Source organism: Miniopterus natalensis, chromosome 15, assembly GCF_054644295.1.
Source record: "Miniopterus natalensis isolate mMinNat1 chromosome 15, mMinNat1.hap1, whole genome shotgun sequence".
Lineage (NCBI taxonomy): Eukaryota > Metazoa > Chordata > Mammalia > Chiroptera > Miniopteridae > Miniopterus > Miniopterus natalensis.
Window position 1 is genome coordinate 29,179,553 of NC_142095.1, and position 7,498 is coordinate 29,187,050.

Sequence of the window (7,498 nt, forward strand, 5' to 3'; positions counted from 1 at the left end):
TGTATCTTTTGACATCCCTCACCCATTTTGTTCACCTCTCACCACCCCCTCACCCTTGGCCTCTGGCAACCACCAATCTGTTTTCTGTATCTATAAGCTCGGGTTTTTAAAAAATGTTTGGTTTGATTTTTTAAATTCCACATATAAGTGAGATCCTACGGTATGTGTCTTTCTCTAACTTACTTCACTTAGCATATGCCCTCAAGGTCCATCCATGTTGTTCCAAATGGCAAGATTTCATTCCTTTTTATGGCTGAAAAATATACCATTGTATTAAATATATTTTTTATCCATTCATCCATTGATGGACACTTAGGTTGTTTCCATATTTTGGCCACAGTAAATAATGCTGCAGTGAACATGGCAGTGCATATATTTTTTTCAAGTTAGTATTTTTGTGGGTTTTTTGTATTTTGTGGGTTTGTGGGGGTTTTTTTCTCAGATAAATACCCAGAAGTAGAATTGCTAGATCACATAATAATTTTATTTTTAATTTTTGAGGACCTTCCATACTGTTTTCCATAGTGGCTGCACTAACTTACATTCCTACTACTAGTGTAGGAGGATTCCCTTTTCTCCACATCTTTGCCAACACTTTGTGTTTCTGTTGATAGTAGCTTTCCTATACATTTTTAAATGATTTTTTTAAATCAAAAGAAAAATAACATTTCATGACATGAAAATTATATGACACTGGTATTTCCGTGTCCCTGAGTAAATTTCCTGGGAACACATCCACGTCTGTTCATTTATACACTACCTGTGGCTGCTGCTTTCCCTCTACAACAGCAGAGGTGAGTAGTTCCAACAGAGACCACATGGCCAGCAAACCTAAAATATTTACTATCTGGCTTTTTACAGAAAAAGTTTGCCCGTTCTGACTATAGGGCCTGGACCTTCCCTTTCCCAGAGATGATGGTGAGTCAACTTGGACTGAAGCTCAAAAGCCACATACTAACACCCCAATGGCCACACATCTATGAGATCCGTTCGGTTTATGTGCCTCCCACCTGCCTTCGGGGGCCCTCAGTTGCTGACTCAGTGAAGACTCCCAGCCACGCACCTGTCACCACACCTTAGCCTCCCCAGGCACAGAGGCTGTGCTCCAGCCTAACCTCTTTCATGTCGACACCAGAACCCACCGAGACTCTGCATCAGAGAGTCCGGGGTCTACTTCCCCAGGGGCTACCCTGAGAGCCAGGTGGAAAACTTGGAAGTGCAGGAGAGTTGAAATTAACCCACGAGAGACAGGAGGGAGCCGACGCATAATTCTTCTTGCTTCCTCTCTGACTGTTCTGAGGTACAGTGGCTCCACTGGTTTGGCGTAAACATCAGGATGACTGTGGCCAGCTCAGAAAGGCACCCCTTCGCACCTGCCTTTCACCCCTCTAGGCCTTTCCCTCACCCTGGCTTTGCTTTCTAGGGAACCCCATCTATGACATCCATAAAAGTTGTATGACACAGTAATTTCCTCAACGATTCAAAAACTTATTTTGACACAGCCTCAAAGATATAACTATGCCTCTGAAACATGCAGTGTATGAAATACTCAGGAACGGTGGATTTGCTCGTCGGCATCTTTTAGATTTTCCTAAAAGGTTACCATCTCATTCACTGTGCAGAGGGAAAAACAAAACAAAACATGGCACACGTTATATTTGATCACAGTCAATATAATCGATACTCCAGGGTGTTCTGTTAAAGCCTGCTGGCAAAGAAGACTAGGAGCTCAGTTTTAGGAAGGCTGGACTGAGGCCCAGCAGGGGCAGGGAGGAGACTGCGCAAGCATGAATGCCCCGGGGGCAGACTCATGGGGGCACACTCACGGGAAAGGCACGTCTGTCCAAACGCAGGATTGCTCCTTGCCCTCCTCAACCTTCCTCACCTCTTCACCTCACTTTGTGCCCCAAATCCCTTCCATTAGAGCCATCTGGGTTTAGAACATACACTTAGAAAACTATAGCCAGCCCTGGCCGAGTTAAGGGCCTATTTTCCATTTGCAGGTGACTGTGAATTGGTTCAATCCAATTCCTTTTTCTAGTCATTCTTTCATCAAGCATTCACTAAGGGCCTATTCTATACGTAATTTATTGTCTGACCGTTCTGGAGGTCAGAAATCCCACACGAAGCTCAGTGGACTAAAATCAAGGGGTCAGCAGGGCTGGGGTGCTTTAGGAGGTTTGGGAGAATTCATTCCCACTCCATTTCCAGCCTCTAGACTAGGGGCTGCCCACATTCCTTGGCTCATGTCCCCCTTCCTCTGCCTTTAAGGCCAGCCACAGCCGGTAGAGCTCTTCTCATAGCATCTCTCTGACCTTTGTTCTCACCTCTCATCTCTCTCTGAGCCCCAGCAGGGAAAGCTTCCTGCCTTCACATTTTCAGACTCAGGCTATTAAATTGGTCCCGTCTCAAGGTCTGTAACCTTAATCACATCTGCAAAGTTGTTTTTGCCATGTAAGGTAACATGCTCCAGGTTCCCAGGTTTAGGGCATGGGTATCTTGGAGGATGTTTTTTTCTGCCCTCAAATCCTAAAATTTACAGATCTCGAAGCTACTGCTCATGGCAATATTTCCTAACCACCCTCCCCCCATTCACTTCTTCCTAAAGCAGCAACTGCTTTTGCACCTGTCTCCTCTAAATTTCCCCAAAAAACTCCCTCACTGGCCCAGTCCTTGAGGGACCCCCGTCCTCCTGGGGCTGGGGTTGGGAAGAACAGAAGGAAACCTCTGGAGTGGGCCGGAGAGCCCCCTCACACTGATTCTGCCTGCTGCTGTGGGCGTAACCACCATTCATCACTCATTTTCCCAGGGAACCCCTTAGGGGCTCTGGTGAGGTCCACTGCTGGAGGGTGGCAGGCTAAGGCACCTGCCTTTTGGAGACCTCTGTTGCCCCAAAGGCCCACCCATGACCCAACTTCTGTCCCCTCCTGGATGGCCTTTAATTTTTTTTTTTAAATTACAGTTGACATTCAATATTATTTTATATTGGTGGTTAGACAATCATATAAAGTGATCCCCCCGATATTTAAAGTACCCACCTGGCACCATACTTAGTTCTTACAATATTATTGGCTGTATTCCCTGTGCTGTACTTGACATCCGTGGATGTTTTTCAACTATCAACTTGTACCCCTGAACCCCCTCACCTTTTGCACCCGGTCCTCCAGCCCCTCCCCCTCCGGCAGCCACCAGTGTGTCCCCTGTATCTGAGTCTGTGTCTGCTGTCTGTCCGCTTGTTTTAGTCCTTAGGTTCCACATGTAAATGAAATCACACGGTGTTTGTCCTCCTGTCTGACGCGCAGCGAGGGCACCAGGGGTTCTCAAAGCCGAGCCCCAGGAACCCTGGAACCTATTTCCTGCGGCTGCTCCCTCTCCCCCAGCCCCCGACTCTTTTCCCTCCAGGGCCCCCCCCCCCCGTCACTGCCCCCCCCCCCCGGTCACTGCCCCCCCCCGGGTCACTGCCCCCCCCCCGTCACTGCCCCCCCCAGCCTCCGCCCCTCGCTGTGACCGCCCCTGGCTGCCGTCTCCTTGGCGCTGGACCCACGCGGGAAGGCGGCGGGGCGAGCCACAGCGCCCCTTGCGGCAGAGACAGAGCCCCGGGTAAGTGCGGGGCGCAGGCGGGGCGGGGCGGGGGTGCGCCCTGAACAGTGTGGCCCCGGCGAGCGGCTGGAGACCCGGCGGGACGAGCTGCCCGGAGACCCGCGCCCGCGCCTCCCGGCCCCCCCCAGGGACCCCCGGCTCCCAGAGCCCCGCAGGGGGCCGCCGGTGTCGGGTGGGTCGTCACCTTCTCTTCGGAAGGTGTTGAAATGGTTGGGGACGTCAGGGCCCTGGAGAAGGAAGGGCCCGCAGCCCCCTCCGGCCCTCCCTCCCCTGTCCTGGGGACTCCGAGGGGGCCAGCTGGACGAGCAGGACGCTCAGGCCCGGCTCTTCCCCTCCGCCTCCTCAGGACAACCCGCAGGGCCCTCCCCCCACTCCCCCCTCCCCCCCTAGGCCCCCCCACTGTGCCATCTCCAGGTGAGTCACAGAAGAGAGAAAACCTAGCATAGGTAGGCTGGGGCCCACTCCCAAAGACCCACAGATATTCATTAATGACTCTGCCAATCAGTGCTGGCCTCTTGTAGTTGCTAAGCTGGGCCACACGTTAGGGTTTAGGGAGAGGATATGAAGAAACGCCCCTGAGCCCCAACAGCATGACTCAGGGGTTGAGCATCCGTCTAGGATCCAGGAGATCCAGGTTCAATTCCTGGTCAAGGCACACGCCCGGGTCTCGGGCTCCATCCCTAGCAGGGGGCGTGCAGGAGGCAGGTGATCAATGATCTTCTCTCATCACTGATGTTTCTCTCTCTCTCTCTCTCTCTCTCTCTCTCTCTTCCTTCCACACTCTGAAATCAATAAAAACATAGTTGTGTGTGTTTTTTTTAAAGGAAAAAAGAAATGCTCCTGATAAAATATTAAGTGAAAAACTCCAGATTTAAGAGTATTTATAGAAGGCATGTGTGTATACTTCGTGCTTCTGTAAATACCCAGAAAAGGCTAGTGAGAAATATTTTATATTGTGAACAGTAATATTGTATACAGTACCTGTCTTAGCCAGCTTCGGCCCCCATAACAAAATACCATAGACTGGGTGGCCTAAACAACAGAAATATATTTCTTGAAGGTCTGGAGGCTGGAAATCCAAGTTCAAGATACCAGTAAGGTGGGTTTCATTCTGAAGCCTTTTCTCTTGACTTATAGGTGGTGATCATCTCAACAGCTTGGGGAGGGAAGATGGGGGGCGGTGGGGAGGTGAGGGTGACAAGAGGAGTAAGGGGGGGGAGAGGGAAGAATAGGCTCTCTGGTGTCTCTTCTTATAAGAGCATTAATCCTAATGTGAGGGCCCCACCCTCATGACCTCACCCAAGGCTAACACCCCCCAAGGCCCCATCTCCAAATACCCTCACAATGGGTTTTAGGGCTTCAACATATGAATTTGGGTGGATGCAGACATTCAGTCCAAAACTGTACCTTATAGGTGGTACCTTAGAATGGTTAAGAATCTGGGTTCTGGAGCCAGAATGCCTGAATTTGGATCCCAGCTGCACCACCTACCAGTGTCTGCCCTCATTAGGCAAATCGTTTAACCTTGCTGTGCCTCAGGTTTCCCACCCCAGTATTCATTATTTACTATGCACCAGGCTCTGTTTTGAGCAACTGTCATACTAACTCACTCATTATTTCTCACAATGATTCTTTTTTTAAAAAACAAAATGTTTCGCCCAGCCGGGATGGCTCAGAGGTTGAGCATCGATCTATGATCCAGGAGATCGTGGTTCGATTCCCGGTCAGGACACAGGCCTGGGCTGTGGGCTCGACCCCTGGTGGAGAACATGCACAAGGCAGCCAATCAATGACTCATCATTGATGTTTCTACCTGTCTCTCCCTCTCCCTTCTTCTCTCTGAAATCAATAAAGACATATTTTTTTAAAAATGTTTTTATTCATTTTGAGAGAGAGAGAGAAACATCAGTGAGAAACATCGTTTGGCTGCCTCCAGCCTGCCCCTTACTGGGGATCAAGCCCGAAACCTGGGCACGTGCCCTGACCAGGAATCAAACCGATGACCTCTTGGTTCATGGGTCAACCACTGAGCCACGCCGGCTGGGCCCTCATAATGATTTTTTACCATCATCATCCCCATGTTACTGATGAAAAAGCTTTATATATGTTATCTCATTAATCCTCACAAATGCCAAAGAGGTATAATAGTCCCACCCTTTTTACAGATGAAGAAAATGGTTTGGGGAAGTGAGTTTGATTACCCATACCCGCCCTACAAATACTCTCCAGACCCAGCCAGGATTCAAACAGGTTCCTCTTGACCCAAGTCCTGGCCACCCCTCCCCACCTGCACAGTCTCCCATGAGGCCTTGCCCGTGTTTGCCAATTGCCTTCTGATAAGCATCTCCTGGGATACTTATCGAAAACAGACACGGGAGTCAGCACGTCCAGTTCTGTTCTCATCCAGAGTAAGTCCCTCCCTTTCCTTCCTGGGGCTCATTTTTGTTGTGTGTAAAACAAGAAGTTAGACAAGGTCTGAGATGGCAAGTAGGTTTTCGGTAGCTGCCAAATTTGGTTGGTCTGCAGCAGCTTCCTGGAGCAAAGCAGTGAGCAGGATTCCGAGGCTACAGGGGGTGATGGCCATGGGTCGGGGGAGTGGTAGGTAAATAACCACCCTGGTCTGCCTAATACTTTCCTATTTTAGCACTCGCAGTCCTGGGACGGGGGGTTATCCTAGTGATGGCTTCCCTGGACTAGACAACCTGTGAAGTCCCATCCATAATTTTGTGATTTTTCCCTTGTCCCAGTACCTGAGTGTCTACATTCTGCTGGGTTCATTCTCTCTTCTAAATTGTTTTTCACTTACAATGGGGTAATTTGTTATGCAGCAATAAGGTACAAATACACGTGTGATCCAGTTTGAAACTGTGAACTACCCCCATGTAGCTCACATGGCCTCTAACAGATGTTGCTACTTTCCCTTGAAAATCTCACATATCTTTGGTGATGGAAGGAGACTTGATGTGGGGTGGTGAGCACACAGTACAATACACAGATGATTCATTATAGGATTGCATACCTGAAACCTATATGATTTTATTAACCAATGTCAGCCCAGTAAATTCAATTTTAAAAAAGAAAATTTCAAATATCCCAAAGTACCCTTTAAGTTTTCAGCGCCTCCAAGCACCTAAGTACACTAAGTTTGGGAACTGTGTCTCTAAGACACAAAGCATTTCTAGAGACAAAGAGGAATGTTAGAGAATGACAAACGGGTAGATTCCCCCAAGAAAATTGATCAGTTCTAAATTTGTAGGCATCTAAAACATAGCTTTTCTTAACAGCCCCTGTCTCCTTCCAGTTTCTTTGGGATGGTTCACCAGGCCCAGATTTAACAAGGAAAGTTCCTTTTGATGTAAGATAATAAATACATTTCTGAATAATCTGTAGCTACAAACTTCCCATGTGGTGAAACTCTAGTAATTCCTGTAAACTTTTGTCTCTGTGAACCCAGTTCAGAGACCCAACCATTACCTTAAGTTATCACATAGAGGGACCCTCCGGGACTGGGTAATTTAAAGGGCAAAATCAGTACTGATTGGGTCACTTCCTGTGGCCAGCTCAATGATAACAGCATCAATTATAGCATTAAAGTTTATTGAGCACTCCCACTACAAGCCAGGCATTGTGCTAAGTGCTTTATAAACTTATCTCACTTAATCCTATGACAACCAAATTCCATTTTACAGATGGTGAAATAGAGGCTTGAAGAGGCTTCATAACTTATCTAAGGCCACCCAGTGAGTCAAGTGGTGGAGATTTGACTAAAATTCAGGTCTGCTCCCCTCCAAAGCCCATGTGCTTAACCACTGTGATAAACTGCCTGGCAAGAGTTGTCTATAAAGAGAATTATACTACTTTTATTTATTTATTTTTAAATATATTTTTATTGATTTCA